Source organism: Equus asinus, chromosome 4 (genome assembly GCF_041296235.1).
Source record: "Equus asinus isolate D_3611 breed Donkey chromosome 4, EquAss-T2T_v2, whole genome shotgun sequence".
Taxonomy (NCBI): Eukaryota; Metazoa; Chordata; class Mammalia; order Perissodactyla; family Equidae; genus Equus; species Equus asinus.
The window spans coordinates 31888867-31899862 of NC_091793.1; positions in this window are offsets into that span (position 1 = coordinate 31888867).

Consider the following 10996-nt stretch of genomic DNA (forward strand, 5'->3'; position numbering starts at 1 on the left):
AATGGCTTTGTTCAGATCCTCCATGTGTTTACTGATTTTTGTTGTTTTATCAATTGCTGAGAGAGTTGTTAAAATCTCATACTATGTTGAATTATTTCTTCTTTTCATTCTGTCACTTTTATCTTTGCACATTTTGAAGCTCTGTTATTTACACATTTGTGATTGTTGTTTTTTTGATGAACTGACCATTTTATCCTTATGATGTGGCCTTTTCTACCTCAGGTAGTACTTTTTATCTTGAAGCTTACATTCAGCCAAAACAGCCATCTTATGCTTATTGTTTTCATGGTATATCTTTTGCCAACTATTTACTTTCATCTTGTCTTTATATTTAAAGTGCGTTTCTTACTGACAGTATTTATTTGGCTCTTGCTATTTTGATCTATTCCAATGATATCTGCCTTTCAATTAGGGTGTTTATTCTATCATCTTTTAGTGCAATTATTGATATGATTTGATTTAGGTTCAGTTTTAATTCCATCTGTACCTTTGCTGCTTTTTTTTGAATTGCTATTTTTTTAGAATTCTATTTTAATATACCTATTGGCTTGTTTAGCTATAACTAGTCGCATTATTTGTCTTAGTGGCTGCTCTGAAGAGTTGCAATACACAATTTTTACAATCTGCTTAGACTTGATATTATAACACTTCAGGAAGAAATGTAGAAAACTCACAGTTTTAAAAGTCCTTTTTCTCTCACTCTTGTTTATGTTATAGTTATCCTTCATACAATATGAACCCCTAAAATAATTTTATAATTTTACTTTAAATAGCTCTATATATTTTAAAGAAGTTAAAAGAAAAATAGTCTTTCATTTTTCAGACACTTAACACTTCTGAGGTTCTTCATTCCTTCCTGATGATCCAAATTTCCATCTGGGATCATTTTCTTTCAGCTTGAAATCTTTCTTTAACATTTTCTATAGTATAAGTCGGTTGGTGACAGATTTTCTTTGCTTTCTTTCATATGATGTCTTTACCATGCTTAAAGAATGTTATCACTGGATAAAGAATTTGGGGAAGGGCGAAAGGGGTAAAGGGGAACATGTGTAAGGAGACGAATGGAAACTAGACTTTTGGTGGTGAACACGATGCAGTCTATACAGAAGTCAAAATACAATGATGTACACCTGAAATTTACATAATGTCATAAACCACAGTGACTTCAATTTAAAAAAAGGACAAAAAAATTCAGATTGCCATTTTTTCCCCATTTATCCCTTTAAAGATATTTATTTCACTTTTTTCTCTCTGCCACAGTTTTTCATAAGAAGTCAGAAATTTTTCATAGTTGCTTCTCTGTATATAGGGTCTTATTTTTCTGTGGTTGCTTTCAAGATGTGCTCTTCATCTTTAGTTTTCAGCAGGTTGATAACCTTAAGCTGGGTCATGGTTTTCTTTGTATTTGTCCTGCTTGTGATTTGTTGAATTTTTAAATCTGTAAATGTATGTTTTCCCTCAAATTTGGAAAACTTTAGTATTCTATCTTCAAATATTCGTTTGTCATATTCTTTTTTCCTTCTGTCACTCCAATTACACATATGTTAGATCTTCTGTTATTGTTTTAAAGTCAATGAGTTTCCCTAATTTTCTTCTTTTACGTGTTCCTGTTTGTATTTTTCAGGTTGAACAAATTCTATTGATTAATTTTCATATTCACTAACTCTTCCCTTTGTCTTTTGTACTCTGCTATTAATTCCATCCAGTTAATATTTTATTTCAGACATTGTTTTTCAGTTCCAGAATTTCCACTTTTAATATCGTTTCTATTTCTCCACAGAGATTTCTTCGTTACAAGCATATTATCCTTTACCTCACTGAGCATAGTTATAAGAGCCACTTAATATACCTTGCCTTATAATTCTAAAATCTGGGTTATCTCAGGGTCTGTCTTGATTGTGCTTCCTTTTGAGAATGGATCACATTTCCTAGATTATCTGATGTCAAATAATTCTAGATTATAACATAGACAGTGTGACTATTATATTAAGAGGACTTGAATTTTGTTGTATATTCTTCCACAGAGTATTGAGTATTTTATCTTAGTGGGCAATTAACTTGTTGGGTCTCAAACTATAAACTTTATTTTGTAGATGACAGCTCAAATCTCAGATCATTTAAAAAAATCTTTACTTGAGAGGCTGGCCCAGTGGCATAGTGGTTATGTTCAGCAGGCTCTGCTTTGGTGGTCTGGGTTTGTGGGTTCAGATCCTGGGTGCAGACACACACTCACCAAGCCATGTTGTGGTGGTGACCCATATACAAAGTAGAGGAAGATTGTCACAGATATTAGCTCAGGGCCAATCTTCCTCAAGCAAAGAGAGGAAGATTGACAACAGACATTAGCCCAGGGCTAAACTTCCTCACCAAAAAAAAAAAAAAAAAAAAAAAAAAATCTTTACTTGGACTGCTTTGAATCTGTCTTATGTGTGCATGGTTCATCGGTCAGTCAAATAATTAGGTAAATTCCTAAACAAAATTTTTAAATCTACCTGTCTAGTGCTCTCCTCTATGGAATTTCCTCCTTATTTTTCAAAATATATTTTGGTTCCATACTCTGGCCTCTGAAACTTCAGACCAGAAAGATTGGAGGTTTTCCATTGGTATTTAAATGCTAAATACCATAAAAATAGGCAACTCACTTCTTGTGATCCATTCTTGCAAGTTTGAGATTCCCTCTAGAATCTGCCTGTTTTGTAATCCTCTTAGTCCTTTCAGGTTATATTTTTGAAAATATTTTGTCTCAGGTTTGAAGTGTTACCTTCAGTAGGACCAAGTAACAAAGGAGCTTATTCAGCCATCTCAGGAGACCAACTCATGTGTTCTTCAACTGAAATATTGAGCAAGATTTCTGACAACTTTCTGATACCATATTAAACAATTTAACAGAAGATTGATATTCTCATGAATTGAGAATGTCTACAATAATTGGGTCATCTATTGCTTTTTTTTAGTTTTGAATTCTTTTTTTTATGTTTTTTCTTTTTTACTACCGTGGACAACAGGAACACTGTCACCAATTCTCCATAGCCTGGATAACATGACAACAAAGACAATTTGACCTGAGTTTGAAAATAGAGTAAAGAACATCATGGTCAACGTCCTCAAATGATCTCCTGTGAATGGAACATATAAAATAATAAAAGAATTTTGTGACAACTAAGATACTGAGTTCTTTCTCTTACCAATTCTAACTATGTTCTGGGCTTTTGTGCTGTCAGATAAAAGAACTCTGGATAAGTCAAGGATATTTAAATTAACAAAGTTTGACTTTACTGACAAGTATATATTTTTCTTCTAGGTTCTACATGAACTTTCTCTCCCACGGAGAAGCTTCTTCAATTATTAAAGACTGTCTACTGGATCTACCTACTGCATGAATCTGTTAGTTATACTCTTAGAAAGAAAAACAAAGAAATACAAGAAAAAAGTTAGAAAAGAAATATTTGCCGCAAACTTTCCTTAATCTATTCTTATTGAAATACAGTCAAATAAATTTCTTTCAAAATCTAAGATGATAAAAGTTTATTGAACTTCATAGTGGTAGATAATAACAAACAAACAAACAAAACCCCAAACCCTCTTTGCTACTAGCATTGCTGTTGTCAAAAGTGTTCTATAATACAAGCAAATTTTAGGGGAAAATTTATTCCCAGTAGTGGGCTAGTACTTTCCACAGGAAACAGTGGTTCAAGACTCATACTAATTTTATCCATGGGAATTTAAAACAAGACACATTTTCGTGGTTTAGGTTACACATAGTCATTTTGGGAGCCAAAAACACTACTTTAAGATCCCCAAAAGAACTGTGATTTTAAAGTATCTTTTTCTCAGGGCAGATACAGTTGTGAAAAAAAGTATTACTTTTTTTAACGAAGTGAAAATTCTAATTAAAATGCACACCAACACACTAGTTTCCTTTAGAACTGTTCTAAAGGAGAAATATTCTATTCTAATTAATCTTTCATATAAATTCTTTTACCGCTGTTCTTTAGTTCAGCTAAGCATTTATGTAATTTCGAAATAATAAATACCAGTGATAAATGAGTCGTCATACATTAGTTTCTTAAGAAGTTGAAAGTCTTTGAATAGTACATTTTAAAAATGTAGGTTTCTAAAGCAATTCCAAGCTTCTATGTTTTTGGAATCCTGTCCATAATTTTCTTGACAATTGTAGTAAAAATATCATTAATATTTCACTTTAATGATACAGTGCTCTGGAGCAAAATTGCAATAGAACAAAATTCCATCTGAAGAGCTGTACTGCATCCCATAATAATGATAAATGAATTCATTATGATTAGTTTTATGAACCCCAGACATGAAATTAGAGTTTGGGTCGTTCTAGAAAAGGAAACATTTTTTTCCTTGAAAAATAATATTTATTCATTTCTGCTGTTGTTATTATCTCTAAGTTCATTTGGAAAATTCTGGATTGTTATCACAGTGATGGTCTTAACATGCTTTCTAGTTCTTTTGCTTGGAAGGTATTAGAATAAGGAGGTTTAGAATTAATCTTATAAGTAATTTCTTAGTCTTCTGTCACTAGCTATTCTAAGGAAACTACAAAATTCAGATAGATTTTATCTCAATTCTATTTTCCATACCATGGTTTGCTTCTCTTGATTCCTTCTATTGTAGTGCATATCAAGAGAATAAAATCAGTCAGAATAAAAAGATCTATTCCACTGAGAAGTTAAGACAATTAGCCATAGATGAATATTCATGGAAACTTAAATCATGTGCCAACATGTCTGGAACTTTTTGCCTATATCTAAGGCAATACTCTAACTCAGTGAAGACCGCCAACTATCACTCGCACCATCCTTACTCACCAAACAGGGAATTTTCTAGATAATTCCAGAAGCTGAGAAGAAGGTGAGAGGGTGGTGATAGAGGCAGCAGAATGGATAGAAGTACAGATAAATAAATTGAAAGAAGATGTTTGACAGCATCATGATAAAAACTGGCCACACATATGCCTCTGGCAATTGTATGGATTTTTGTACACACCCATGACCCTGGTAGAAGAGAGTATTTATTTATTTATTGGTTTGCTGTTTTTGATCATTTATGCCAAATTGACTTTTTACCTCATTGGGCTAGGTTTATTTACAGGGTTGTCTAAAATATATTCAAAATTTTCACAATGTCTACACTGACTTAAAAACATTGACTGAGTGCCTACTGTTGCCAGGTATAGCGCTAGCCACAAAGAGGAAGGAGTCAAACATATATTTGAGTACTTATGTGACAGGTACTATTCTAAATGCTTCCTAATGATACCTTTCTATGAGATGGTGTGATTATTAGCATCCTCTTTTAAGAGATGAGAAAACCAAGCCACAGCATACCCCAAACCACATGGCATGAAGTAACTGCTCAGGTATACCTCACATACTCTTTCTCTAAAGTAGGTGTGCTAAACTAATAACTATACTGCGACATAACTGAAGGATAAGATACAATCACCGCTGTTAAGGACTTCGTATAGCTGAACCAAGTGGGAAATGCACTTTGCTCGGTGATATGAACCATAAATGCTGAATATTTGCCCTCAGGTTAGAGCCTCTGCCTGTGTGTTCCCACAGTACTTGCGCTTCACTCACTCTATCTGTCTTCCCCACTGGACTGTCAGCTCCTCGAGGGCAGGGGTTATATCTTGTGCCCTATTGGGCCTCTAGTGCCTGCACAAAGAATATGTATTCCAATATTTATCTGGAGTTAGACAGACCTGGCATCCAATCACTCTTGCTAGCTGAGTGGCTTGCACATGCTACAGAATCTCTTGTTTTAATTTATCCCTCTAAAATGAGGGTCTTGCAAATCGATCTGATTGGTTTGTAGTGAGTAATAAACAAGAGGAGCTATGTAGAATGCATGTCATATATACAATGTGCAATAAAAAACAGCTCTTGGCTGCCTCATGAGGATAAATTTATTCAACAAATACTTGTTTACTCAATAATATCACATAATAATTATTTTTTTGTGTGGTCTCCAGAGATGACTGCGGGGAAGATAATGATGTTTTCTTTTTCCCTTCGTTTTGTCTACCTCAGAGGTCAATGTGGGTCTCGATAGTAATTAAGTCCTCCTAAATTTGAAACCACAACTTTGGTGACCTCTTCACACATCTGAAGAGGTAATGACCTAGTGGTAGTCACTGTGCATTACATAGACGTTATAAAGCCGTGGGAAAAGCCAGGCTGCTCTACCCTTCCATCCTCTTCCTTGACTTTCACCATCACTGCCCTCTCCCTGTCTAACCTTTTCTCTATTTTCTTCTTTGGTTCTGACTTCCAGTCTTAGGAGAACTCGGACCTTGGTGGTGCCCTATGTATCACCACTTCACTATGGGTAGTTTGACTTCTCTGTCACACGTGAGTTCATAGGAGACCACAGCTCTGAAAACTATTTCTACCGCTTATTGAGAACTCATTATGCAATAGGCCCTATGCTAAGTATTTTAAAGGCACTATCTCATTTCATCCTTACCATATCAGAGTTTGTTACTAGTATTATTTCCATTTTAGAGACGGAGGAAACAGTTGCAGAGCTTGCTCAAGGTCAAAAAGCTACTAAGTGCTGGAGCTTCTATTCTTCCTAAGTCGGCCATATGCTCCATTATCATCATTGCTGAGAGTGAGGACATTATCTTCTTTCTACAGGTGCTTAGATGATGGAAATGGGTCAATTGAGAAGATGCATTTTGAAGATAGAGAAAGGAAGCATAATGAAAGCTTTATAAAGCGTTCAAGATGTTTGCTTGTGCTCATGGAAATCAATATACAAAAGGAAGAATCAGAAATTTCAGGAATAAATAATTAACTAAAAATGATTTTATGCATTCTCCTTTCAACTACAGATGAAGCCAGTCTTAGTATTTATAGATAACCTGACCTTAAATAACCTCATCAATTTACTCAGGGAAAAGGGAAGATCTTTATATAACTGTAAAAGAAACGAGTGAGTTGAATGTAGTGAAAAAATGATACAGGAAGTTTTGAAAAATTTTGGCAAGGAGTGTAATTTCTGGAATCAAGCAAAATACATGATCATTGTCATATTATGTTGCTTTTTTAAAAATAACTTTTAATTCCAAAACAGTCTTAGATTTATAGAACTATTGTAAAGCTGGTACAGATTGTTCCTATATACCCCATGTCCAGTTTCCCTATTATTAACATTTTATGTCAGTATAGTACATCTGTCACAGTTAATGAACCAATATTGATAATTATTAGTAATGAAAGTTCATCCTTTATTGCCATTTCCTTAGTTTTTCCCTAACGTCCTTTTTCTGTTCCAGAATCCCATTTGGGATACCACATGACATTTAGTCCTCATGTCTCCTTAGACTCCTTGGTTGTGACCCCTTTCTGAGATTTCCCTTAGTTTTGATCATCTTGACAGTCTTGAGGAGTACTGGTCCGATATTTTTAAAAATATCTCTCAACTGGGATTTGTCTGATTTTTTTTTCTTATGGTCAGATGGCGATGTTGATCATTTTAAAGTAGGTAAACATAAAATAGTCAGCAATAACAAAGTCTGTGATACCTAACAGTCACAAAATGTCCAGGAAATAAAATGGATTTTTGGTAAAGAGAAAGAGATCTGACCTTCTGTAGAACTTTGCTCCCCAAAACTATCAGGTTAATGAGATGGATTGAGAAGTACTGCTGTTTGAAATGCTAGGGCTCACAGGCAGGTCATGGAGAAAAAGGGAATGGTAGGGAAGCTTACAGGTATAGAAGGCTGGGTAAAGAGACAGATTTGGGGTGGAAGAGGACAGGTAACTGTACAGTGAACAGATACACGCAATCAAGGATAGCATTGTGACTTCACAGTGGTTTTTGAAACAGGGCTTCCAACAAAAATAGGGACTTTCATCTGCAGAATCTAGCCTTCTGAACGGGAGGTCAAGGGCCAGAGTTTTCCCTTGCTGTCTGGAGTTTGCAACAAGACTTCCATCCTAGTAGAAGAAGCAAACGTAATTGGGAAATCAAGACCTGCACACACATAGGGCCTGCACAAACATGGCAGGGATTAGGAACGAACCTGAAACTCCATAGGCAAATGGGTGGGAAGTTTGTCACAGGAAAGCCAGGCTCTCAGTTTACCGGCAGCCTGGTACACGACACACCCCACTTAGTCTTAATACCCTGCCAGCCTAGGGCAGGATTAAGTGGTTTCTTGGGTGGAGCAGACCTGCCAGTCTACTGTCTTGGGTGCCTTCAGATGTTCTGGCCAAGAGATGGTAATAGCTGGTTTATAAGTAGTTGCCTGCAGGATGGCTCCGGGGATTTAGGGATATCATCCTCCCTTTGCCTATGTATTGTCATTTTCTCTGTCCCTTTTTAAGATGTAGATTTGACTTGGTGAATAAGAAACTATTGCTTTTCTTTTAAATATCAATGTGCCTCCATTGATCCTCGTCCAGACTCCTCACAGAAGCCTGGGCAATGTTTGGATGCACGCTGATGAATTTCTCACCAACTTGCACTCCATAATTTAGCCATTATTTAAGACTTGTAACTTCTTCAGTTTCCTCTGCTTTTTCTCAGCTTTTTGCCTTTGCATTATTGCATTTCTTCTGTATCTTCCTTTCTCCCCCTCCTGACTAATCTCATTGATGTCCCTACTTCCGATTTTTCTCTACTAGATCCACTTCCTCACAGTAGTCAGTGTAATCTTTTTAAAAATAAATACTGTATCATGGCACTCCCTGTTTGAACTCATCAATGACTTCCCATTACACTTGGAATAAAATCAAACTCTACCATGACCTTCTAGGCCCTTGGTAATTGGTGAACTCCCATCTCTCCAAACTTGTCTCCTACCCCTACTGCATGTTCCCATGGTCCAGCCACCCTTGCCTGCCTTCTGCACCCAAAGCACACCAGGATTGTCTTGGCTTTAAGGCCTTTTGTACTTCCCTCAGCCTAGAACATTCTTCTCCCATTTCTTTTCAGCCTCAGTTCCTTCATATTATTCAAGTCTTAGCTAAAAGTCACAACCTCAGAGAGCCATTTCTTGGCTACTGTCTGTAATGTCGCTCACTTTTTCTTGCTATATTTTCTTCCTGATTCCCTCTGAATGGCTGTACATCCATGGAGCTTAGCCATTAAGAGTGTGGGCCCTTGAGCCCAACTGTTTGGCTTTGTATCCTGTCTCAATCTCTTATTAGCCAGGCAATCTTGGGGGAGCCACTTAACATCTCTGTGCCTATTTTACTTCTCTGTGGTGGTTGTAAAGATGAGGTTCCTTAATATATGCAAAGGGTCTGTTGCCAAAATTCTTATGTTATCAAGAGCTGACCTGGAGAAAGCTGAGCTGCCAGGTGTCTAAGTTAGTGATTGATGAAGACAAGCCAGAATCATAATCAAAACTTGAATCACTTAATTGTAATAGTATAAGCAAAAGACTAAAATTGCCAGTTTCTCTCTGTTCCATTTTTCCTCATGGAACAGTGTCAGATGGAGCGAGGGTAAGATAGACCAGAACAGATAGAGGCGGGTGGGAGGGGATCATCTCACTGTGGAGGATGCCCTGAATATAAGGCTCTGCGATTTTATGGTCCCGGGGGCTGGCTGGCGAGGGCAGAGAGAGAAGGGCTAGGAGTGAGAATGTAATGAATACTGAATTAGAGTGGAGAAAAGTGTTTTCAAAGCCCCCAGATAAGGTGATCTCAGCAGAGACGCCTGAGAAAGGCTGTGGCTGAGCATCCTTCAATAAGTAGGCATCGGAATGGAGGCTCCTGGACCAGGAATGCAAAGATACACAAAAGCATGGCTGCCAGGGGAGGCTGAATCCTTGGCTGAAACTCCCTCTCTAGACTTCAGGGCAAGTCTGGTGCTGGGAGGGCAGCTGTCCCCCATGGAGCCTGCAGGGTAAAGTATTTGAAATCACCAATGGTTGGGCCTGGAAGACACGCATAGCATTTTGGCCTGAAGCTGGGCTCCTCGACCATGTAGGTGTTGGTTCTATTTATTCTAGATTTTATTATTTCTTGATTATCTCATACCATCCTTTGGTATTAATTCCATGAAAGCTTAAATTAAGTTTATAACATTCACCCATATATCCCCAGGGCCCACTATAGTGTCAGATGCTAGCTAAGAGCTCATTAATTATTCATTAAAAACACAGAGGCACTTATGTACATTCATGCAATGTATTTACTTTTTTAATGTAAAAAATATCTGTGAAAGTAAAATCTACAGAAGTTGAGCAGTAAGAATACTTTCATTCCCTAACAGCTAAAATACATGATAAAATAGCTAGTTATTGTGATCATGGTGTATAAGTACTATTATACAATTTAGATATTATTGTAATACAGTAAATTAATTATTAATATAAAATAATTATTAAAGTAGTGAATATATGCAATGAAATTGATTGTCAAAAGCAACTATTTACCTGTTAGTTCTCTCAGTTTTCTTAAAAACTTTCTTAAAGCTAAGTTTAGTTCTCTTAGCTTTCGTAGTAGACGGAAGAAACCGATTTTAATGTCAGGCAGTAGGACTTACTGATGGCGATTTTGCAAAGAATTTGGAAGGAACTTTTGCAGGAGATCAGATTAATTCGATGACAAATCAGGAGTGGTTTATTAACTTTTCTGGAAAACTGGACAGGGAATGTTGAATATAAGTGTTTATTTCTTGATGTGGAGAATCAGTGATATGCCCTACTTCTGTTACATTTCTATGAACCTGACTTCTTTCTTTTTACTTGGTATAATAGGACTATTTTAATGGTGATCTCTATAAACTTAGCTATCTCCGCATCTTCTTCATTGTGACCCTTTAATTTCTGGGCAACATCTATTTGTCCCCTACCGTGAGAGCTCATGTTTTAGTCCCTCTTTTTGATGCTGTATATCCAGCATTTTATATATGCTTTTCAATTTATTATTTTCCTTTATAGTTAGCACAGAGTAAACTAATATAGCCCAAAGAGTGTCTGATTAATGCTAACGTTTGGTGAGTC